Source organism: Schistocerca cancellata, chromosome 5 (genome assembly GCF_023864275.1).
Source record: "Schistocerca cancellata isolate TAMUIC-IGC-003103 chromosome 5, iqSchCanc2.1, whole genome shotgun sequence".
NCBI lineage: Eukaryota > Metazoa > Arthropoda > Insecta > Orthoptera > Acrididae > Schistocerca > Schistocerca cancellata.
Genome location: NC_064630.1, coordinates 195203111 through 195227920, shown reverse-complemented (window position 1 = coordinate 195227920; position 24810 = coordinate 195203111). Strand labels below are relative to the sequence as shown.

General features: G+C 43.6%; 1 protein-coding gene across 1 annotated transcript in view; it reads right to left on the bottom strand.

Moving 5' to 3' along the window:
• The window catches only part of LOC126188440 (uncharacterized), a 347741-nt gene that overhangs the window by 321803 nt on the left and 1128 nt on the right, over positions 1-24810 (bottom strand). The window lies entirely within an intron of this gene.

The window sequence follows — 24810 nt, the reverse complement described above, 5'->3', positions numbered from 1 at the left end:
CCTTCCTCACAAAGCCGTAAATCATTGAACATGTCATCTATCCTGTATGCGTACGGAACTTTCTCAGGCGGCAGTCAATTAGCCCACTAGCAAATGGATCGTAGCTAACGCCCAGTGTGGCTACATTGCAGGAGATGGCTCCCTCACCATAACTGTAGTCCCATCCACGAACGATGGCGATTCGCGCGTGTTGAATCACAGACGGGGATTACATTGTTGACGATTCCAAGCGACAGTTGCGATAAGCGCATGTGTGTGCTTTTCGCTTGAAGAAAGCGTCTATCCTGCAAATTATGTCTCTCGCTTGCTTATGCAGAATTTATCACTTACCGTGGCAATCAGCGATGACAACTCGCAACAAAAGGAATCGAAATTCACTAAACAACTCGCTACGATCACGTTTAGTGCTCGCATATGTTACAGCATTCACAGCAGAGCTCTCAGAACCCTACTGAACGCTCATTGGCTGTCGGGCAATACGTGACGTAGGTGCTGAGAACAACCCTAAACTCGAACTCCATCGTTCGTGACTCCAACTACTGCTGCTGGCTGTGCAGAAGTCTGGCCACCCACCAATTAGCTGCTCAACACGAGGTTAGCAAATTTTCATTGTGACTTCAATGAATGTCATCCTGGTAGTTGGTTTCTGCATAGCTAGATTTGTGTTACTGATGCACCTAAAATCACTCGATCTGGTTAAGCCCAGGTATTTGACGGTTGCCACTGATTACTGAAATAAGTTGGAAAGAGCGCAGTTAAACAATCCCAAACCTTTTCTTCAACTTCTTCTTTCATTGCAACTAATCTAAGGACTACGTTGAAGCCAAAAAATTAGCTGTAATTCTCCACAATACTCCTTCATCTCTTCATTTTTTCTTTTCTCTCTTTTTTTTATTAATTTTCTTCACTGTTTTTCTTCCTATTTTTGAGTTGCTTTGTCTTTGAAACTTTCCTATTCCTTTAATTTTGTCCCTATTCTGTTCTGTGGTTATTTCTTGCTTCTTCCACGTCTTCATTTGTTACCATAAAGCAGTTGGATATGCCTTTTAAGTTTTCAAAATACTGTAAAATGTTTCTTGTCAGTGAATTCATCGGATGTATCCATAAATGATCAGTATTCTTTTCCTGATTTCTTCAGTATTTTTTTCCTAAATGACAGTATGTATGTCTGTTACTTTTTAATTTAGGTGCTTTTAATGTTATACCATTTCCTAAAATCATCCTCACCATTTTCTGTCCTTTTTCTTTATTCTTCATTTTTTTACTGGTTCTAAAATTAGAGCTTCTGATGCATAAATATTTCCTTACTTCGTGCATGAAGTTAATGGTGCATTTTTGTTGTTTGTTACTAACAATGGTTTTATTTCTTCGAAGGAGATTTGTAGCCCTACTTTTCCTCTTGACTGTTTAAGTATTTATATCGATTTGTGAGCTACATCTACAATTTCCCAATTTTCAATTATCTGCATATGCTAAACAATTAATTCTGAGATTATCCTTTCTGCAACCAATTTGTATTCGTCAATTTAAAGGCCGATGAATGGATTTAATTTTGGGTGCTAAACAACGATATCATCAATTTCCATTCTCAGTATAGTGGTACGAGATGACAGTGTTGTTAAAATTAAAAACGAAGACTATATATCTCTGATCTAATTATTAAAATATTGCACATATATTCACCAGTATCTGCTGTCATAGATTTGGTGTGTAAATGCTGCTGGACGATCGAGCAATTAATAATATGAACCAGCCCTTCTGGGAAGCTTTAAAATCTCCGTCCAATAAAACTCTACAGGAGTTATGACGCTACATAAAATTTCAATATTTTATAGCTATCATCTTATTGTCGCCTAAAATTGAGCCTAATTCCGTTGGTAGGTCAAAGGCTTCCTCCTTATCAACTCATGAAACACAAGATGTTAAAAAATGACACATTGTCAGTGTTACTCCACAAGCACTGCACTCTGGAAGATCTTCTTGTCAAAAGAGATAAGCGTGTGCCATTGGGCATTGCACGACAGGAAAGTGAGTGAGCGTCGTCATGTGCCTCCTTTGAGACTAAAATGAAGTGCGGCATGCTCGGATTGACGGCTTGACTGACCACACCTTGTTGTCTTTCATTTCCTGCCAAAATGTCCGCCTGCTTGGATGATTGATAACGTATCTGTCTACCACGCAGCGGGCCCGGGTTCGATTCCCGACCGGGTTGGAGATTTACTCCGCTCGTGGACTGCGTGTTGTGTTGCCTCATCATCATCGTTTCATCTTCACCGACGCGCAAGTCGCCTAACGTGGCGTCGCCTGAAATACGCCATGCAATTCCGCGGCCGATCATCCACGGACGGGACCTCCCAGCCATCAGAGATACACGATCCGTAATTTCGTCCCCACAGTATTTCCCACTCAGCTATAGCCATCTTTGTCACCCATAATACTACAGAATGTGCAGGTACGTTATAGCGAACTGCTGTGGTGTTTTCCTCGCAGACCAGTTTCCCTGCTCTGTCGGTTGTATCGTTTCCATCGATCCCAATGTGTCCAGGTATCCAGCGTAATTTCCACTTGTTTTCTGGGTTTGAAGACGAACTATCTTACCTGCCGGGTTCATTAGATGAGTGCCTGCAAAGCATTAAGAGAGTCTGAGCAGACAAGAAACTTCCCCATTTATAAATTTATAGAGCTTTCTTGATGACCCAACGCTCGTGTAATTACGAGCGTTGATAATGTTTGGTGGTGTTGACAGTTGGCTGCCAGTCGTCAAATAGATGTTGCTAGCCTGCAGATCCGTATTTCACGGGATTTTGTAACATCCAGCCTGAGTGCCCATCCTGTGACGTTTGTCTACCATAATGTCTGTTTCTGGGGGAAGGAGACTTTCTTCAGCCTGGAGCCGACAGTCCGGTTTTTCCCTAATCCTCCTGAGTGGGTAGTGGTCTGGGCATAGGAGGCCGGCTCAAGGTCGAGTGATGTCCCCAAGACGGCCGATGTTTTCCGATGTCTGTTGTAGAAAAAGTACTAAAGCCTTGCCAGGATGCAGCACCATACAAAAGTTCCGTTAGTGGAAACAGGAAGTGGTCAATGAATGTGCCTACTTTCGGCTTCTGATTCTAATTGGCTGAAAAGCTCAAATACTGAATAATTTCGTGCAAAGCCTAGATACTGAATTATTTCGTGGAGCGTTTGGAAGCTCGGGAAATAGAGCAGTCGGCCGGCAGTCCTCGTGGGATGTAGAATTCGTATGCACTCTTGTGCAGCGGTGGAGGTTTTGGGGTGTTTCCGCTGAGTAAATTATCCTCTGCCCTCGTCCAAGTTACTTGTTGTGGTACAGAAGACTGAGAGAGTCCCAAGTGTGTTCCCATCACTTTCCAGTTTTTCTCGGCGATGTTACGGACTTCTTGGGCAAAGAGAGAGAGAGAGCTCAGACCAGAGCGTGGAGAGATCAGTTGCTCGGAGATGGTTTTCGATGAAAGTTACGGCCTTGGTTAGGGTTAATTCATGACAATAAACTTCATTTGTTCACGTGCAGGTCTGAGAGGGATATTTTCATGGGTCTTCCCCTATTCACACTGAACTGTATTTCTATTTTGTTGTCGTGGTGACTATCGGTGAGGGTTGCCAGGGGCCAGTTGGAAGCTGTGTATGAACTCTTAGCGGTGCACATATTCCACTACAGTGGCCGGATTCGGAAAATAGTTGGATTGCTACGGGACTCTTATTACTGATATTGAAGCAAGGGTGTCAAAGCGAGATTGGTGACCGTTCTTTAGACTAATCTGATGGTGTAACAGAGAAGACAATTAATCCGGGTCTGCCAATAAATATTTCCAATTAAATACACGGAGCACTACGCCGTGTAATTTGCATCGCGTGCCGCACGTCGTTAAGAGTGCGCTGATTGTGGCCGTGGTCGCGAGTGACTTCACACGACGCCACGGAAGCTCCGAGTTTTCACCATGGGCGGCAATGCATGCTCTGCAAGTGCTTCCATTTGACCACAGGTTGGTTAGGAGTTCTTGTGGCAGGGCTTTCCATTCCTTTACCAGGGGGTTGACAACTACTGGATGATTGTTGGCCGGCCTTTGTGGTCGAGTGATTATAGGCGCTTCAGTCCGGAACCACGAGGCTGCTACGGTCGCAGGTTGGAATCCTGCCTCGGGCATGGACGTGTGTGATGTCCTTAGGTTAGTAAGGTTTAAGTAGTTCTAAGTCTAGGGGACTGATGACCTCAGACGTTAAGTCCCATAGTGCTTGGAAACATTTGAACCATTTGATGATCGTTGGTGCATGTGGACGTGCATCAATACGTCTCCCCATTGCACCCCCTACGTCCTCGATGGGATTTAAATCGAGGGAACGAGCGCACCATTCCATTCGCCGAACAACCTCTCATTCCAAGAGCTCCTTCACCTGCACTATTCAATGCGGTCGTGTTTTGTCATCCAGAAAAATAAAGTGAAGGCCGAATGTACTCCCGTAAAGACGCACATGGGGAGAAAGCACAGTTCCGCAATAGCGTTGACCAATGAGTGTACTGTGTGTAAAGATTTGGAGGTCAGCACACCGAAGCAACATTATACCTCTCCGCACCGTAACGTCTGGACCACAAAAACGATCGTGTTCGACAGTGTTCCTGAGTGCATTACGTATTCCCACCTCTCGCCATGTGAAGGTACGCCAAGCACTGGCGAACATGATCGTTTGGGTGGTCCAAATATTATCCTGTGGAGAAGCATAATGTTGTGTGGGTGTACTGACCTCCAGATCATTGAACACGGTACATTCATAGGTCTACATTATTGTGACGCTGTACTCCTTCCCCAAGTAGTCTTTTCAGTGCTTCATTCAGGCGTGACATTGTGCGACCGCATCGAACAGCGCAGGTGGAGCAGGTCCCCGAACTAAATCATATCGGGCACGTGTGGAATGCCGTGGGGAGACGTATCGCGGCACATCCCCATCCAGCAGTTGTCATCCGTGCTGATAGAGGAACGGAATGCCATACCACAAGAACTTGCCAACCCTGTTTCCAGCATGTGGGCACATTGGAGAACATGCATTGCCATCCGCGGTGATCATACTCCATCTTAAGAACCCTGTCCCGCCTTATGTAATGTCCAGGGGACCATCATAAAACGTGGTGACTTCAGTGTAAGTATTGTCTTCGAAAAGAAGTGTCACATCTGTCATATGTCTCATTGTGTATTTCTTTCAGTTAACATCTCTATTACACTATAGCAGTACTTTCTATGTATGGTCCAGGTTTCATCGAGCTATATTACTTGGCAATGATACAATATGCGAAAGTTACTTTCGTTGTTACGTTATGCACAACAGTATACTTTAGCTTCCGGAAATGTCTCCACATTGACAACAACCAACTGACTTCAGTTTACCAAAATGTCGTCAGAATTTGTTTTGGAAAAGAATGCAAATAAAAGAGCGAACCCGATGTTATCCAACTAAGAAACTGGCTCTAAACTTCACGAGTCTGTCAAGTCGTTTAAATATCTAGGGTTTGCACTATGAAAAGATACGGAATGAAAGGAAAAGGGAATGGAATACTTGGATTTATAAGGAGAATTCTAGAAAACAGCAGTGTACATGTTTAGGAAATCGCATGCAAGACTATAGTGCAGGCTATTTTAGAATACTTTTCCGGTATTTGGTGTCCTTATGAAGTCGGTGTTATGAAAAACGTAGAAAGAAGTCAGAGATGCGTAGTTCGAGTCGAAAATATGTGTAGCTCACACGAAAGTTTAACAGAGACGCTCATCGACCTTAAATGGGTACCGCTGAAGGAAAGACTATGTTGCTTTCATGATACGTAAATGGAACAGGATAAAGTGCGGCTAGTACGGAAAATAGGTAGCCTTTGCCATGCACTGTAATGGGATTACGAAGTGTATATTTAGGTGAAGGAGTAAATATTCTGTAATCATGTATATCGTTTAATGGACAGCAGTAGGAAAATGTATCAAATATTTTCTAGAAATGAGGGAAAGCAGTATCATATTGGGCTGCGATATATATGACCTCATTAATCTTGTGAACAGGTGACACATGCTGTGTTTCTACCTAGCCTAATTGTTTCAAAGTAGTTGTTGGATCTTCAGACAACTAATCGCACGTCAGACCTATCTTATAACAGCTGCAACAGCGGAATTCACCCTAGGACGATGACAACATTTCTCATACTAACAGAGAGATGGCGCCGATATCAGTTAAATTACGTTTTCCTGATCCATGAAACATATAAATACCTCACCTTAAATGAACTATGTTGGTACGTATGGAACAGTAACAGGAATAGGTCACATGAGATGGATTTTTAAAATAGTTACGTTGCCTGTGTTTCATTCAGATGAATCAAGTGTAATATTATGCTGCCATTAAATTCATTGCTTTGGTCGGTCTATCACCAATGGAGTTTCATTGAAAGTAGTTGAAGATTTATAATGAGTCTATTTCTCCTACAGTTAAGAGAAATGGTTCATATGTAGGAAGTCCGAAACCTATAACAACCGATTAAAATATATTCCAAGTGTACAACACAGTATTAGAAAGCCGGTAGCTAAAAGGGAAAACAGAACTGACGACACAGCAATATGAAAAAAATCAATTGCTCCTTCCTTCTTTTACACAAAGAATTAACTATGATAAAGTTTTGTACAACATGGGTGTAGTCTACTCATCAGATTTGCCACCTACTGATTTTGAAGCACTCCATATCTAAAGATATCTTACAACCACACACAGTATTTTAACAGATATGCCATTGGCTTGATGAATTTTTGGGTAGTATAAATCGGTACATCAGTACGTCAGTATACATGGAAGAAGCCTGGAGATACTGGAAGGTATCAGATAGGTTATATAATGGTAAGACAGAGATTCAGGAACCAAGTTTTAAATGTTAAGACATTTCCAGGGGCAGATGTGGACTCTGACCACAATCTATTGGTTATGAACTGTAGATTAAAACTGAAGAAACTGCAAAAAGGTGGTAAATTGAGGAGATGGGACCTGGATAAACTGAAAGAACCAGAGGTTGTACAGAGTTTCAGGGAGAGCATAAGGGAACAATTGACAGGAATGGGGGACAGAAATACAGTAGAAGAAGAATGAGTGGCTCTGAGGGATGAAGTAGTGAAGGCAGCAGAGGATCAAGTAGGTAAAAAGATAAGGGCTAGTAGAAATCCTTGGGTAACAGAAGAGATACTGAATTTAATTGATGAAAGGAGAAAATACAAAAATGCAGTAAGTGAAGCAGGCAAAAAGGAATACAAACGTCTCAAAAATGAGTACAGCAGGAAGTGCAAAATGGCTAAGCGGGGATGGCTAGGGGACAAATGTAAGGATGTAGAGGCTTATCTCACTAGGGGTAAGATAGATACTGCCTACAGGAAAATTAAAGAGACCTTTGGAGAAAAGAGAACCACTTGCATGAATATCAAGAGCTTTGATGGAAACCCAGTTCAAAGCAAAGAAGGGAAAGCAGAAAGGTGGAAGGAGTATATAGAGGGTCTATACAGGGGCAATGTTCTTGAGGACAATATTATGGAAATGGAAGAGGAGGTAGATGAAGATGAAATGGGAGATGTGATACTGCGTGAAGAGTTTGACAGAGCGCTGAAAGACCCAAGTCGAAACAAGGCACCGGGAGTAGACAACATTCCATTAGAACTACTGACAGCCTTGGGAGAGCCAGTCCTGACAAAACTCTACCATCTGGTGAGCAAGATGTATGAGACAGGCGAAATACTCTCAGACTTCAAGAAGAATATAATAATTCCAATACCGAAGGAAGCAGGTGTTGACAGATGTGAAAATTACCAAACTATCAGTTTAATAAGTCACAGCTGCAAAATACTAACGCGAATTCTTTACAGACAAACGGAAAAACGGACAGAAACTGACTTCGGGGAAGATCAGTTTGGATTCCGTAGAAATGTTGGAACACGTGAGGCAATACTGACCCTACGACTTATCTTAGAAAATAGATTAAGGAAAGGCAAATCTACGTTTCTAGCATTTGTAGTCTTAGAGAAAGCTTTTGACAATGTTGACTGGAATACTCTTTCAAACTCTGAAGGTGGCAGGGGTAAAATGCAGGGAGCGAAGGGCTATTTACAATTTGTACAGAAACCAGATGGCAGTTATAAGAGTCGAGGGGCATGAAAGGGAAGCAGTGGTTGGGAAGGGAGTGAGACAGGGTTGTAGCCTATCCCCAATGTTATTCAATCTGTATATTGAGCAAGCAGTAAAGGAAACAAGAAAAATTCGGATTAGGAATTAAAATCCATGGAGAAGAAATAAAAACTTTGAGGTTCGCCGATGACATTGTAATTGTCAGAGACAGCAAAGGACCTGGAAGAGCAGCTGAACGGAATGGAAAGTGTCTTTAAAGGAGGATATGAGATGAACATCAACAAAAGGAAAACGAGGATAATGAAATGTAGTCGAATTAAATCGAGTGGTGTTGCGGGAATTAGATTAGGAAATTAGACACTTAAAGTAGTAAATGAGTTTTGCTATTTGGGGAGCAAAATAACTACTGATGGTTGAAGTAGAGAGGATATAAAATGTAGACTGGCAATGGCAAGGAAAGCGTTTCTGAAGAAGAGAAATTTGTTAACATCGGGTATAGATTTAAGTGTGAAGAAGTTGATTCTGAAAGTATTTGTATGGAGTGTAACCATGTATGGAAGTGAAACGTGGACGATAAATAGTTTGGACAAGAAGAGAATAGAAGCTTTCGAAATGTGGTGCTACAGAAGAATGCTGAAGATTATATGGATAGATCACATAACTAATGAGGAGGTATTGAATAGAATTGGGGAGGAGTTTGTGGTACAACTTGACTAGAAGAAGGGATCGGTTGGTAGGACATGTTCTGAGGCATCAAGGGATCACCAATTTAGTACTGGAGGGCAGCGTGGAGGGTAAAAATCGTAGAGGGAGACCAAGAGATTACTACACTAAACAGATTCAGTAGGATGTAGGTTGCAGTAGGCACTGGGAGATGAAGAACCTTGCACAAGATTGAGTAGCATGGAGAGCTGCATCAAACCAGTCTCTGGACGGAAGACCACAACAACAAATCAGTACGGTGCACTGGCTGCCGAATGTTCTACTGAAAAGAAAGAAACATCAGGCATGCCGGAAGTGAGCGTAATAGGACAGCTATTTTTCTCAGTACACATCAACGACTAATCATTTAGGGTCTACAGCTGTCTCTGATTGTACGCTGACCGTGCTGGTGCCTATACATTGGCAATGAACGATCTTATTTAAATGCAGAAGTGTTGGACAAAATTTGCAGTTGGTAAAATGAATCGCAGCTCTCTTTAAACATAGTTAAATATAAGAGAATCTCTGTAACAAAGAAAAATAACCTGGTCGTATCCGATTACAAAATTAGCGCTGTACATCTAGAACACGTCACATTTTATAAATATTTTGAGGTAATACTAAGAAATAGGATGAAGATGACAACGCTGTATAAGCTGGGACGAATGGAAGACAGATTTGTTGGAACGATTCTGGGTAAGTGAATTCCATCTGTATAGGATACAGAAAACAAAGAAGAGCTCAACTAATTCTAGAATACTATTACTATTACAGTCGTCGACGTCTTCATCAAATAAGCATCACAGTGGATATTGAACCAATTCAGAAACACGCTTTTAGAACCGCAACAGTTGGATATAGGCCATACGAAACTGTAACAGAGATTCTCGGGGAACTTAAATGAGATTTTTTGGTAGAAAGATGGCGTCCTTGTCACTATGTCTTCTTGGGTACATTTGGAGAACATTTAATCGAGGAAAACTTTGCGATAGTTCTAATTCCGCCATCGATTTTGCCGCTTGGGGATCATCAGAACAAGATAAGAGATCTTACAGCGCGAACAGAGGCAGACAGACAAGTTATTTCACTTGGCTCAATAAAAAATGGTTCAAATGGCTCTGAGCACTATGGGACTCAACATCTTAGGTCATAAGTCCCCTAGAACTTAGAACTACTTAAACCTAATTAACCTAAGGACATCACACACACCCATGCCCGAGGCAGGATTCGAACCTGCGACCGTAGCAGTCCCGCGGTTCCGGACTGCAGCGCCAGAACCGCTAGACCACCGCGGCCGGCACTTGGCTCAATACAAAAATGGAAGAGGACATGATATCGTTAATATTGGAAGGTAATTTTCTCCGCCACATACTGTATATTAATGAGTGTAATGACGTGTTACCTTTTTCCATCCTCTCCAGCATGGCCTTTGCCGGTTTCCACGTCTAGTCGACCTCTTGATATGCCGCATCGGCACACTGCACTGTATAACTGCGTTAATCATCGACGCCAACTTGAGATATATGAAATGCGGGTTCTATGGATTTCGTATTTATGTACCAGTTACACAGCATATATTGTTTTCTTGAGAGTATATTTTACTCAATACACATTTTTGCGCAGTTCACAAAAGTGCTCGTTCCAACCGATTGCTTCCCACACCATTCTATACATAAGTGGTTGCCATTTAACATGTATGCTAACGATACTGTTTGTCTCAAAATTTTTGGTTACATTTTTGGGAACAACGATCTTGTAATCTATATAAAATTAGTGAAAAAACGTATAGATTGTGATGAATATTTTATTAAGGTGATCGGTTGCGGCCAGGCTTAGACCATCTTCAGACAGCACTATGAAAGAAAGAAAAATATATAAAGCAGTCAGTGACTTAAAATAAAATAATTTGCATGTTAAAACTGAAGAGTCGTTACACATCAGCTGAACTTGATGATGCTTAGAACAGTCAGATCACCTCAGTTGCTGAAACTGCTGCTGTTGGCTAGGCAGCATGGATTTATGTAGAGCTGGTGAGGTCGTGTTTGTGCTATATGACGTCAACGTCAGCCAATGAGGAACTTTTTACATAAATTACACATCATTTGAAGATACAGTTTATCTAAAAGTGAATGATTATAAAAAGTAGTGCCTATACGACAGAACAAAATGTTAAAAATAGTGAGTAATGTAATAAGATTTATTAAAAATTATTTCTCTTATTTCCTGTAGTATTATCTGGCGCAAATAATTTATTTAACGGGTATAAAATATCCATAGCATCGGCTGTTTAATCAATGTGTGTACGGAATTGATTGAATAGCCGATACTGTTTGGATGGACTCATTGAAGAAGAGCTTCATGACGTTCAAAAAGAGTCTTGCAGAAGCAATGCTGGTCACTCATCCACTGCATAACACTGAATTAACGTGGTAGCGGACACCAGCTAGGCCACCATAGATGCTGTACTCAAACAACACATCAGTAGTAGTAGCTGGTAACCACTCCGATTCTTCTCAAACAACACTTTAGGAGTGCTTATGACAGTGAGATGTTTATGGTATTTGAAGCAGTCAAATATTCACCCTCATCGGTGGAAGCCCATTCTTCGTTATATTCACCATCCATAAGTCACCAGCTAAAAGCCTAGCACTCATACATTTCAGAACAATCATCCAAGTGTGCACCACACCAATCCTGGCAGTTGGAGTGTGCGTCTCAGTTCTCCATAGGCCTCTGCCATATCGCCGGAACTAGCAATATCAGCACTGGCTGCCTATCCCACGCTTGTGCAGTTATCACTCCTCCTCTGAACTTTGAGGACGTCACCCAAGGGCAGGAATATGACGATCAACTGTGCAGTCTCCTCCACAATGCCTCCAATTGCCTACAACTGGAACTACCGTCACTTCCTGGCTCCACCTTCTAGATTTGGTGTGACGTTTTCTGGGGCACATACCACCCGTTTCTTCCCATAAAATTCCAGTGCAGTACTTTTGACGACATCCACGGACTGTCAAAACTCTGGTATCGACACCACTGTGCCACTCATAACACACGTTTGATCTGGCCAGGGCTTTCGAAAGACTTACATTAGTGAGAATGTATGTGCACTGCATGCCAGCACATCAAGTTGGGCAGCAGACCCATGCACCCATTGCCATCTTCCTGACACGGTACACCATTTCACACACGTCCACGTAGACCGTCATCGATCTGCTGCCCCCGTTCCATGGCAAACCTTACTTGTTGATAATGGTGGACCACTTCACTCGCTGGCCAGAGGCAACGCCTATAGCTAACATCACTACCTGTCTTTGTGACACCTAGGTGGCACACTTTTGCTGCCCCAGTCACGTCATGACAGAGTGTGGCTGCCAGTTTGGCATGCTATTCACACAACTCACCTGAGGAGTTATTACGTCACCACCATTTACTGTCCAGTATCTAACAACATGGTAGAGTACCTTGATATCACAATAAAATCCTACCTAACTTACCACATGACCACTCCTGTTGCTACCGTTTGGCCTGTGAGTAACTCTGATGGGCCGAAGGGAGAGACTGGCACTCCACTGGCTGACCTTTACTATGGGACAACCACTCGCCATCCCTGGTGGTTTCTTCAGAGAAGTACCACCATCATAATATGCCTCAGCCACACCACTGGCAGAACGTGTATGCACTCACATGGCTCGCCTTTGAACACATGTACCAACATGAATTGCAGGAACAAAGTCTTCATAACTGGTGGTCATGTGCAGTAAGTATAGCACGGTTAGGCGGTTGGACGATGCTCTCGTGACACTGGGGAGTGTACACCATCTGGGGCCAGTATTTGATCTCTGTGACGTGTGACAGGAGTGAACTGTTTTTGCTAAAGGCATTAACCGAGGACCCAACATGGTGAGTGCATTGACATTTACATATGGAGCTCTGTTGCCAGTTGGCTGAGTATTCATTTACGACGAATGAATGTATATTTGACAAACATGCTCTTTCACAATTCCTGTCACCATACCATCACTATAGCCTCCTTTCTGAACACAGTGCGTTGGTGTGACAGTAAAGCCAGCTTACCACACGTTGTGAATTGCAAGTGGCTATCTACATCCTTCCCGCTTCAAAGCGACTTTTCACATCTCTGACAGTAAACACATAATGTCCGCATATGGAGGTCGGTGAATCCACGTATCATGGTACAGGAAATAACGGACATCTTGAAAGTGAATGTGTGGTGTAGCTTAATGCACAATATTCAGACCACTATTTTTCACTGAAACTGACATTACAGCAACAGTTTACTTGGACATGTTGGAACTTTACGATTCACCTCAGTTACAAGACTGTCAAGCATGTGTGGTGTTCAGCACAATAGCGAACCTTTGCACTGGGTGTTATTTGTTCGCCATTTCTCAGCCGAATCCTTTCCAGAGAGGTGAGGATTTTAATAAAATTTTATTATGTTGCAAACTTACGTAGATAATTCATATTATAAATGGTAAATGATTTGGCACTTAATACTGTTCATTGTGGCTAGGCGTTTTTGGGAGGCCAGCTCTGTGTATAGTAATGCCTCCTTTGTCCGGCTGTTTCTGCGTTTTGGTGTTGACAAGAGCCCACTGGTTTATTGTTGTTAAATAGCTTGTTGACAGTTGTTTGAAAGTTGTGTCTTATGCTGTAATTAAAAAGATCATAAAAATTTCTTGATATTTTGATATTTTCCTTGTCTTCTCATATTGGTCCCATGGATAAGACTGGAAGGTTAAAAGCTGTTTGGCTTGCCTGCTTCCGTTTATACTAAATTTATATGCGCAATGTTTTGAGTGCTGTATCTCATACAAAGAGTTCAGGGACGCATTCCTTAACACATATTGGTTGCAGAACATGAAAGAAACAATCAAGCAGGAGATCAGGAGACTATACTGGGCAAAGACCTAGAAGCATCAGGATTCCGTAGTCCGTTGAAGTTCTTTGAGTCGCTCATTAAGAAGGATCGGTTTTTGGACCAGCCGTGCATTCCTTGGAAAATTATGAGACACTGTTACGTCAAATTATCTCTGCACTACCAATAACTCCTTATTGGACGGTGCAACGAGTCCATTGATTCATTCAAGAGCACAGTACCCGAATTAGACTATGTCAACGAAATACAAAATGCAAGAGACAGGAAGAGAAACAATGACCGCAATTGGCAAGGCTCGGCAGAAAGGAACGACGACAGACGAAATGGGAGAAATTATCGATCACAGCTTAACAACGACTCGAAGAGGGCATAACCAACCACTGTGGGAGAACAGAGGTAAACGGGGCAATTACAACGAACGGCAAAATGGAAACTGAAGAGAACAACGAAATCCATACCAGTTTCACCTGGGTACTGTAGAACCACAGCTGCAAAGAAACAAGGAGAACAACTGTAAATGTCAGCAAAATAACCAACAAGATCGTAATATCCAAATCAGGCACCCCACCCGTCACAGGCGCTGCGCATCACTATTCTGCAGATGCTTGCACCACGACTGTCACCTGAGACAGCGCTACACATTGAGAAAGAGGTGCAGTATTGTTGGTCCAACTTGTTAGGGCAAACAGAATCACAGCCTAACCACTTGCTCTCAGCTGCACCACCGTAGTGTAGCTTCTGTGTAGAATAAATCCATCGAAGTCTATTCAGCATTAAATAATTTCAGATTGCGATTATCTGTGCTTTGAGACAGGGTAAATTGATTCAACACATAAACCTTAGTCTTTTCCAACCAAACACCACCAACTGGAGTGCTAATAATTATTTGTTTGTGTTTCCGGCAGTTCATGATTTGTCATCTCGCTTAACTTGTGTTCTTTGTCCTATTTTATGATCAATAATATCTCGCCATTTTTTTAATAAATGATCAATCCCATCTTAATATGTTAATCGTCCATCAATAATTAACTACAATAATGACATGGGAATCATATCATGAAATTGTTTCAGCATTCGAATTTTATTTGAGGTTCTGATAAAAGTGATACCCTCCAAGGCTACTGTGTGAAACAGCATACTTCTTAGGATGTCTTTCTTAAGGACTTACAAGATATGATGAACGAGTCACCACATTGTACGACATTGTAACTATCCATCACTGTGTTCAAGAACCAACATCCAGCGGATAAACTGAGGAAGATTGTGGATTAACCACCCATAGCACGACAACGGCATGCTGAGGTAGTGGACCGAGCATTGTGATGAATCCAGGAAGCAGCCCTCAAAAGAAAGGAGTCTGCTGACAAAAAAAGCAAGAAGCCAGCAGGTGGGGGAGAAAGTACTGCTGAAATTCTCCAGCCTTTTAAATCGACAAGAACGTGTATGCCACAAATTTGTCCTAGCTACAATGGTCCGTTACGCGTCAGATGGATTGCACATCCGAATGTGTGTGAATTGGAGACACTCAAGACTGAGAAATCCGTGGGAATTCACCACATCAGCCACCTGAAACCATTCATTAAGTAGTACAGCGTTGGATTATTGGGAAAATATATTTTAGCATAATTAGGGTAAGAAGTTAATTTAGTGATTTTCATTGTTGTACATGGCTTTGCGTTAGCGGATTATTGTTAGGTAATTCATGTAAATAGCGTTGGGTGTCAATGAAAAACAGTGTGGTTGGACAATTCATCTGTCTAGGTGTGAAACACGACAGAGAGTGATGGAAATATTGACGACTAAGTATGAAGAGCAGTAGACGTGCTGGCTGTCGTCTGTTGTCTTTACTGTGGCAGCTAAGCTGTGGTAAAACGTTGAGTTGGCTGTGATGGAGCAGTGAAGCATCTGATTCCGGGAGAATACTGAAAAAGCGTTTGTTGTCTACGGTGGGAAAGAGGTTTCATTATCAGAAGTTCTTGGTTTGTTAGTTGTGTTTTGTTGTTACTATTTGTTGTGATCCTCTGTCACAGTTTAGTGTTCTCAGGATGCCACATTGATTTGGGAAAAATCCACACAACCATATCTGGAGAGTGGAGATTTTGTTTTGTTTTATATAGTGTTATGCCAGGGAGCATTTCCACTATCACGTATAATATAAATGAGTTTTATCTCTATTGTACGTGAACAAAGTATACAGTACTGGCCAGCCGGTGTGGCCGAGCGATTCTAGGCTCTTCAGTCTGCAGCGCGCTGCTGCCGCGGTCGTAGGTTCGAATCCTGCCTCGGGCATGGATGTGTGTGATGTCCTTAGGTTAGTTAGGTGTAAGTAGTTCTAAGTTCTAGGGGATGATGACCTCAGATGTTAAGTTCCATAGTGCTCAGAGCCATTTAAACCATTTTATGCAGGATTGTAAGCAAGGAAACGTAGCCTACGAGAAGAAACGATACACCAGTGTTTACATCTGCTTCACTTCCAGGAACCTTTCATCCTTTTGCACAACAGCTTAGATTAAGACATGTACTAATGAAATTTTTAACACATGTTCTTTTTACATTCCTCCACAACAAAGTGTGAACTAAACACAAGATGCCAACAAAGTAGAAGGTGTGCATTTTGCTGTCTTTAACCATATAACTTTCATTCCTAGGACCACGTTACAATTTTAATTTCAGTAGTAAACAGGTAGTCGCATAGTCTCCTGAAGTATCCTAATGATGTAAATGTGTTGCATGTGCGGACATCATGTACATGTCTTAGGTAACCATGGCCTAGTTATGACGCAGCAAAAGAGTTATAGTGTTAATAGTGATTTTTGTTTATGTTAGTTCTCGTGTCTCGTGTCGTGTTGTTGTACAGCCATGCAGAATCTAAAAGTATAACTGTGGTATTGTGCAGGTTTGGCCACGCAGCACTGTGACTAGGGCAGCAATCTGAGAGGTGAGCCAATCCGGGTTTTACATGGCGGTGGCGATCAGACAATGGTCGGAGGCCCAGACGAATGCTGACGCTGCGCCTACATTAGCACAAGCGGCAGAAAGAACAAACATCTTCAGAAGACAACTAATCCAGGCCACTTGGGATGCTGCTTGCTGTCAACGGCAGCCAGTCTCAACTGCAGGCGTTGAAGCATGTTGCTGGTATTGCGCTGTTGTCTTTCTCGCACTGGATAGCGTCATAATAGCCAGGTTTCGGTTCTGTAACTTTGGACTTTATTGGGCATCCACATATTTGTCTGTATCAGACCCCCTGCTGTCGTTACTTCCAATGACAGCTCCTTAATTAGGATACACACATGTGGACCCTACTCTACTTCATTTCATATGTTGTTGCTCATGAGCTCTCAGTAATTCTCTGTCTTAGTACAGACGAGTTAACCCCATAGGTGTCACCAGCCCGGGTGAGACTCTACACTCAGAGAGGCCAACAGTCAGAAATAATCCTAATGCCGATGCTGGCTGCGACGACTAATGGACGCAGTTGCACAATTGCTACTGCTGCCCTTGATAGCGCTGGCCTAGAATGTGCCTATGGCTGTCCAGCCCTTTGCGCCTAATGGGACAGCAATGGAGACTGGGCCTCACTCGAACACCATATACAGCAGAGCACAGCTGTCTGACTCACAACATTCTATCTAAGGGTAGTGAACCACGCCCTTTTGTGTGATCCTGTGATAGTGACATGCACCTCTAATCTCCTTGATATACTCGACAAAAGTCTCAGTGTACATTAGTACTTTCGTTGTTTTCTTTACAGAAGACTCTGCACAACTGTTCAAATGGCTCTGACCACTATGGGACTTAACATCTGAGGTCATCAGTCCCCTAGACTTAGAACTACTTAAACCTAACTAACCTAAGAACATCACACACATCCACACATTCGAACCTGCCACCATAGCAGCAGCGCGGTTCCGGACTGAAGCACCTAGAACCGCTCGGTCACAACGGCCGGCTGCACAACTGTACTATGTCCCCTTTATCAAGAGCACTAAAACCGTTTGCGATATATTGTTCATAAATGTAGCACATTAGGGCACTAAAATGCTCATGTGTGTAACAAGAATCTTGCCAAAATCAATTCTAACCAAAGGCCATGATTGATACAATGTGACCATTTCATATCCATATTGTAAAACTAAATTTGCTTTAGTATGCTACTGTTCTCTGTATGCTTTGATGTAACCTAAGATGTCTTTGTAATATTATTTTAATAATGTCAGATTTGCCCAAATCATATCATGTGTACTATGTCAGTCAACATCACACTTGTGTCGTTTCACTGTTGCATGCTAGATAACTTACCTAACATCATTTGTATGCCTACAACTTAACTCTCCATGATGTAATTTGTATCACATTTTTCTCAGTAATGCACTTAACGCAAACCCATTTTCTTCACCTCTAACTTCATTTTCGAAGACTTATTGTTCATCATGTTCATGTAACCAATCTAATGGCCAGGTCATTCTTTATGCCCATCATTCCAGAGGCAGGAGATTTAATGTGTTACCTCTTTCAGTAAGCAATAGAACTTCCAGATTATCAGAGAATTTTTCGGTCACTCTTCTACTTGAAAGAGGCAGAAATTGTAACTTAATGAAACAAGACTAGCATGGATTTTGAAGTCGTCTAAATAGATCTTCTGCCACCTTTGTATACTATACACATCTTTGAAAAACAGTAAACCTACAATGAGGCCAGAGTCCTAGCTGATAACTTTGTATTAAACTGTACGCTGCACAATTAGTAATTGTACTAGCAACCATTCCTTGTTACGTTGGTATTGTTGTACTTGTTAAGTCTGCTGGCGCAGATACTGTGTGCCATCAACATTACGCTAGCTTACATTTATTCCAATTGTGTGCAGGAGAGGCCTATCCTGTGGTTAAATGTGAAGTGTTTATTCTGCTTCCATCCCTGTTATACCATTCCAGGCTGCACATTACAGTGCTTCATATGGGTGCCACGACCAATCTTGATAGATGGTAGTTTTCTTTTTCTTTGTACTAGAAATTTTCCTTGGAGTTGTTCCACAACAGTGCTTCAGCAAGAACACTCCCGCTCAAAATTATATTGTAAGGGGGAGATTATGAAAGGTTACAAGCCATCTGGCTTGCCTCCTTCCATTTTTACTAAATTTATCTGCGCCTTGTCACGACTGGCGATACGCAGGACACTTGGCTGCATCTATTTAAAATCTCAGTACGTGGATTTATTACAGGAGATGTATTTTTCAAAATTTCAGTGGTCATCAGTAAAGGGACTAATAGTTGCAATCTGTGAATAAGTGAAAAGTACACAGATCTGCTCTGAATGTGGCAAGTGTGTCGTGGGCACTCAGAAGTTCGTACTGGCTTTCGCATGTGAAGTGGCCACCAATGGAAGCTTATGGAACCTACTGGTCCTTCCCACTCAGTCTAGGTTAGCGGCCTGGGACATGACTCGCCTCTTGAGATGGTCTAGGGCAACAGATTCAAGTGCTTGCTGGGACACAACAACTTAAGCGGAAAACTGGAAGTCTTGAAATGCGGTTTGCCCTCGGTAAGTTCAGTAGCGTTAATCTACACTCTGATTCGCCTATCACCGGCTGACGTCAGCAGACGGGACTTTCTAGGACAGAGTAGCGAGGGAGATGTACTCTCACTGTCCCGCAACTGACGTATTCTGGGATGAGGGTTTGTTAAAGGTGGCATTGGCACGTTATTGCTGGAAAAGACTTACATTTTTCCTGATTGGCGTTTGCAGAATGATCGGGGCAAACTGCCGTGTTGGGAGCTGGTGCAAGAGGGTTGGGTTGTTTAGGGAAGGAGACCAAACAGCGAGGTTATCGGTCTCATCGGGTTAGGGAAGGACGGGGAAGGAAGTCTGCCGTGCACTTTCAAAGGAACCATTCCGGCATTTGCCTGGAGCGATTTTAGGGAAATCACGAAAAACCTAAATCAGAATGGCCAGACGCGGAATTGAACCGTCGTCCTCCCGAATGCGAGTCCAGTGTGCTAGCCACTGCGCCACCTTGCTCGGTGCTGGTGGAAGAAAAAGAGACACTCTTGGGTTGATTGTAGATGGACATAGGTCGCTGGTCCAGACGTCGTGGCGCTTGTAGATGTCCGAGTACTGACGAGCGATATTCAGATTCTCCACTACGACCATGATCCTCCAACTTGCCGCCACAGCAGACTGGTTAGAGTATACAGCAGCACGAGCGTACTAGATGGGGTTAAGGTTTACATAGGAAGCGTACCGTTCCCATAGTTCCGTTAAACCCGATTCATACCTTACTATTGTTTGATGTGATATTCAATCGATCACTGGTGTTTCTAAATTAATCGTTGGGTTGTATTGGATTAACGGTTTAAAATGCAGCTAGGATACGGTAGCCATCCTTCGCTTGCCTATCTTGAGAGTTGTCGTCAGCAATTAACTTTGTTTTTTCGTAGAATGTTGATGACAATACTTTGCAACATTTTAATACAATAAATAATCGGTTTATGTTTCATTTGCATCTTAATTTGAAGGTACACGTAGTTTCCTTAATTCACTGACTTATTCTGCTGATTGACAGTGATTTCGTTGCTTAATTTACAGTTAACATGTAGTCTTAAGGGGAGTATGACGGAGACTGGGTAGGTCCATTACTCTGACAGGTTTCACGACCACACACACCACGGGATAATGCAAAATAGAAATTGTAATATCTCGGTGCGTGACAAGTGATAGGTGGAGAGCGATGTGTGGGCGACTATCCAAGTGGTGACAGATCTCTTACAGGCAGGGAGTGACTTAAAATCTAGTGCTGTGATTCTTGGTGAGGAAAAATGGTTTGGCGCTGTTTATCGGGCTGAGTACTAGTCTACTAGTTTTCCAAACGTCTGCGGCCGTTCGACACAGAATCCTGTGCTCCAGGCTGTCTGGTTCACTGTACATGTTCCAGGCGTCTGTCCTGATCGGGTGTATGCGTGCTAGTTTTTCATTGGTCGAGAACATGATGCTGACAATCTTGTGCTACGTGCTGGGGACTTCTGGTGATAAGAATCGTGCTGAGGCATAAAAAACAGTTATGAGCTATGGTACGATTTGCAACAAACCACATAGATTTACCGAAAAATAATTTTTTGTAATCGGGGCAAGACTTTATGCTCACCCTGTATTATGATTCAGACTTAGTTATAAATGAGAGCCTTCAAAAACACTGTAATAAGAAACCTTACAGAAGAAAAACTAATCTTCAAATTTCGCTAACGAAGACTGTTTCAGATGTTTGGTGATGGTACTGTAGCTTTGATTTTTGCTTGTACAACTATGTTTCCCTACCTAACATTCATTATCTCTCCGGTGCTGTTGCTGAGAACTCGAGACGCTCAGTTATAGCTGCTTACGACAAAACTACGCATTTGAGCTCACTGCTGTAACATGAACAGCAAGAAAATTGCTGTCACAGCACGAAAATTGTGATCATCCTTGTCACAAAAGATATTTCTCAGCATAGTTTGCTTATATTTTTAGTTGCTGAAGATTCGAGGAGTTCAGTTACAGGCTAGTGCTGTACCTGCTATACCTTAGCAATACGTGAGCTGGTTGAGCTAGCTCATATAGACTACTAGACGGCTAGCCCGGTTCATAGTTCATTGTGAACAGGTCCAGTTGCAAGTTGCCTATCTAATGGTTTTCAGGGGCAACAAAAATTTTATTTTCGGTACTTCATGTAACTACTGACGGAATTCAAAATTTAAAATACTATCACTATCTACTCATTAAGAGGTATAATCTTATGTTAAATGTTTAACATGTGCAACGCCAAGTCCACTGTCAAATGGTTCAAATGGGTCAGAGCACTATGGAACTTAACTTCTGAGGTAATCAGTCCCTTAGAACTTAGAATTACTTAAACCTAACTAACCTAAGGACATCACACACATCCATGCCCGAGGCAGGATTCGAACCTGCGACCGTAGCGGCCGCGCGTTTCCAGACTGTAGCGCCTAGAACTGCTCGGCCACCCCGGCCGGCCAAACCCAATGTCCAGTCACATTAATGCGACTTCCTGTCAAAAGCATTTGCAGCGTGGACTGCCATGATACAGGCACAATGAGAGTCAGTAAGTTTCTGAAAGGTATTGACAGTGCTTTGGAGTCATGCCGACTCCAGGGCCGCGGCCACCTGCGCTAGATTTCTCACTTGAAGATCCTTGGCGCGAAAAGCACTATCGAGTTGGTTCCAACGACTCTCGATTGAGTTTAAATCCAGGGTGTTTAGTGGTCAGGGGACTACGTTAAACTCATACTGGTGCTTTTCGAACCACGCACATGCGCTGCGAACTGTGTGACATGTTGCACTGTCCTGCTGGTGGATGCCATCATGCCCAGGAAAATAAATCGGCACGTAGGGGTGGACATGCTACCCAGGATAAATGCATATTTGTGTTGATCCATTGGGCCTTGCAGACTGACGATATCACCCAGGAAATGCCACGAAAACATTCCACTGACCATAACACTTCCTCCCTTCTGACGATTGTTGCAGGGTGTTTGCTTTCAGTATGGTGGATCAGAAAACGTGACTCACCTGAAAAGACCACCTGTGACCACTCAAGGGACGTCTAATTGCGGTATTGGTGTGCAAATTCCTGCCTTCATCACTGATGGACAGCAGTCAGCATGGGTGTACAAACCAAGTGCCTGCTGTGGAGGCCCACACGAAGCAACCTTCATTGAATGATCTATGAGGAGTCACGTTGATAGCCCGTTAGTTCATTTGGGTAGTCAGTTGCCCCGCAGTTGCACGTCTATTCATCCGTACAGATATCTGCAGCTGTTGTTCACCCCCGTATCTATAGCCTGTGATGCGCCACTGTTGCCTCAGCGCCGGTTTGGGATAGAGCCATTTTGTCATACATGGTATACTTTTACCACAGCAGCACACCAACAGTTAAAGTGTTTTTCACATGATATCTTGCGAACCATGGATGAAGGGTATCAGACGAGTGCCATATTCCTTGACTTCCGGAAAGCGTTTGACTTGGTGCCCCACTGCAGACTCCTAAATAAGGTACGAGCATATGGGATTGGTTCCCAAGTATGTGAGTGGCTCGAAGACTTCTTAAGTAATAGAACCCAGTACGTTGTCCTCGATGGTGAGTGTTCACCGGAGGTTAGGGTATCATCTGGAGTGCCACAGGGAAGTGTGGTAGGTCCGCTGTTGTTTTCTATCTACACTCCTGGAAATTGAAATAAGAACACCGTGAATTCATTGTCCCAGGAAGGGGAAACTTTATTGACACATTCCTGGGGTCAGATACATCACATGATCACACTGACAGAACCACAGGCACATAGACACAGGCAACAGAGCATGCACAATGTCGGCACTAGTACAGGGTATATCCACCTTTCGCAGCAATGCAGGCTGCTATTCTCCCATGGAGACGATCGTAGAGATGCTGGATGTAGTCCTGTGGAACGGCTTGCCATGCCATTTCCACCTGGCGCCTCAGTTGGACCAGCGTTCGTGCTGGACGTGCAGACCGCGTGAGACGACGCTTCATCCAGTACCAAACATACTCAATGGGGGACAGATCCGGAGATCTTGTTGGCCAGGGTGGTTGACTTACACCTTCTAGAGCACGTTGGGTGGCACGGGATACATGCGGACGTGCATTGTCCTGTTGGAACAGCAAGTTCCCTTGCCGGTCTAGGAATGGTAGAACGATGGGTTCGATGACGGTTTGGATGTACCGTGCACTATTCAGTGTCCCCTCGACGATCACCAGTGGTGTACGGCCAGTGTAGGAGATCGCTCCCCACACCATGATGCCGGGTGTTGGCCCTGTGTGCCTCGGTCGTATGCAGTCCTGATTGTGGCGCTCACCTGCACGGCGCCAAACACGCATACGACCATCATTGGCACCAAGGCAGAAGCGACTCTCATCGCTGAAGACGACACGTCTCCATTCGTCCCTCCATTCACGCCTGTCGCGACACCACTGGAGGCGGGCTGCACGATGTTGGGGCGTGAGCGGAAGACGGCCTAACGGTGTGCGGGACCGTAGCCCAGCTTCATGGAGACGGTTGCGAATGGTCCTCGCAGATACCCCAGGAGCAACAGTGTCCCTAATTTGCTGGGAAGTGGCGGTGCGGTCCCCTACGGCACTGCGTAGGATCCTACGGTCTTGGCGTGCATCCGTGCGTCGCTGCGGTCCGGTCCCAGGTCGACGGGCACGTGCACCTTCCGCCGACCACTGGCGACAACATCGATGTACTGTGGAGACCTCACGCCCCACGTGTTGAGCAATTCGGCGGTACGTCCACCCGGCCTCCCGCATGCCCACTATACGCCCTCGCTCAAAGTCCGTCAACTGCACATACGGTTCACGTCCACGCTGTCGCGGCATGCTACCAGTGTTAAAGACTGCGATGGAGCTCCGTATGCCACGGCAAACTGGCTGACACTGACGGCGGCGGTGCACAAATGCTGCGCAGCTAGCGCCATTCGACGGCCAACACCGCGGTTCCTGGTGTGTCCGCTGTGCCGTGCGTGTGATCATTGCTTGTACAGCCCTCTCGCAGTGTCCGGAGCAAGTATGGTGGGTCTGACACACCGGTGTCAATGTGTTCTTTTTTCCATTTCCAGGAGTGTACATAAATGATCTTTTGGATAGGGTGGATAGCAATGTGCGACTGTTTGCTGATGATGCTGTGGTGTGCGGGAAGGTGTCGTCGTTGAGTGACTGTAGCAGGACACAAGATGACTTGGACAGGATTTGTGATTGGTGTAAAGAATGGCAGCTAACTCTAAATATAGATAAATGTAAATTAATGCAGATGAATAGGAAAAAGAATCCCGTAATGTTTGAGTACTCCATTATGAGAGTAGCACTTGACACAGTCACGTCGATTAAATATTTGGGCGTAACATTGCAGAGCGGTATCAAGTGGGACAAGCATGTAATGGCAGTTGTGGGAAGGCGGATAGTCGTCTTCGGTTCACTGGTAGAATTTTGGGAAGGAGTGGTTCATCTGTAAAGGAGACCGCTTATAAAACACTAATACGACCTATTC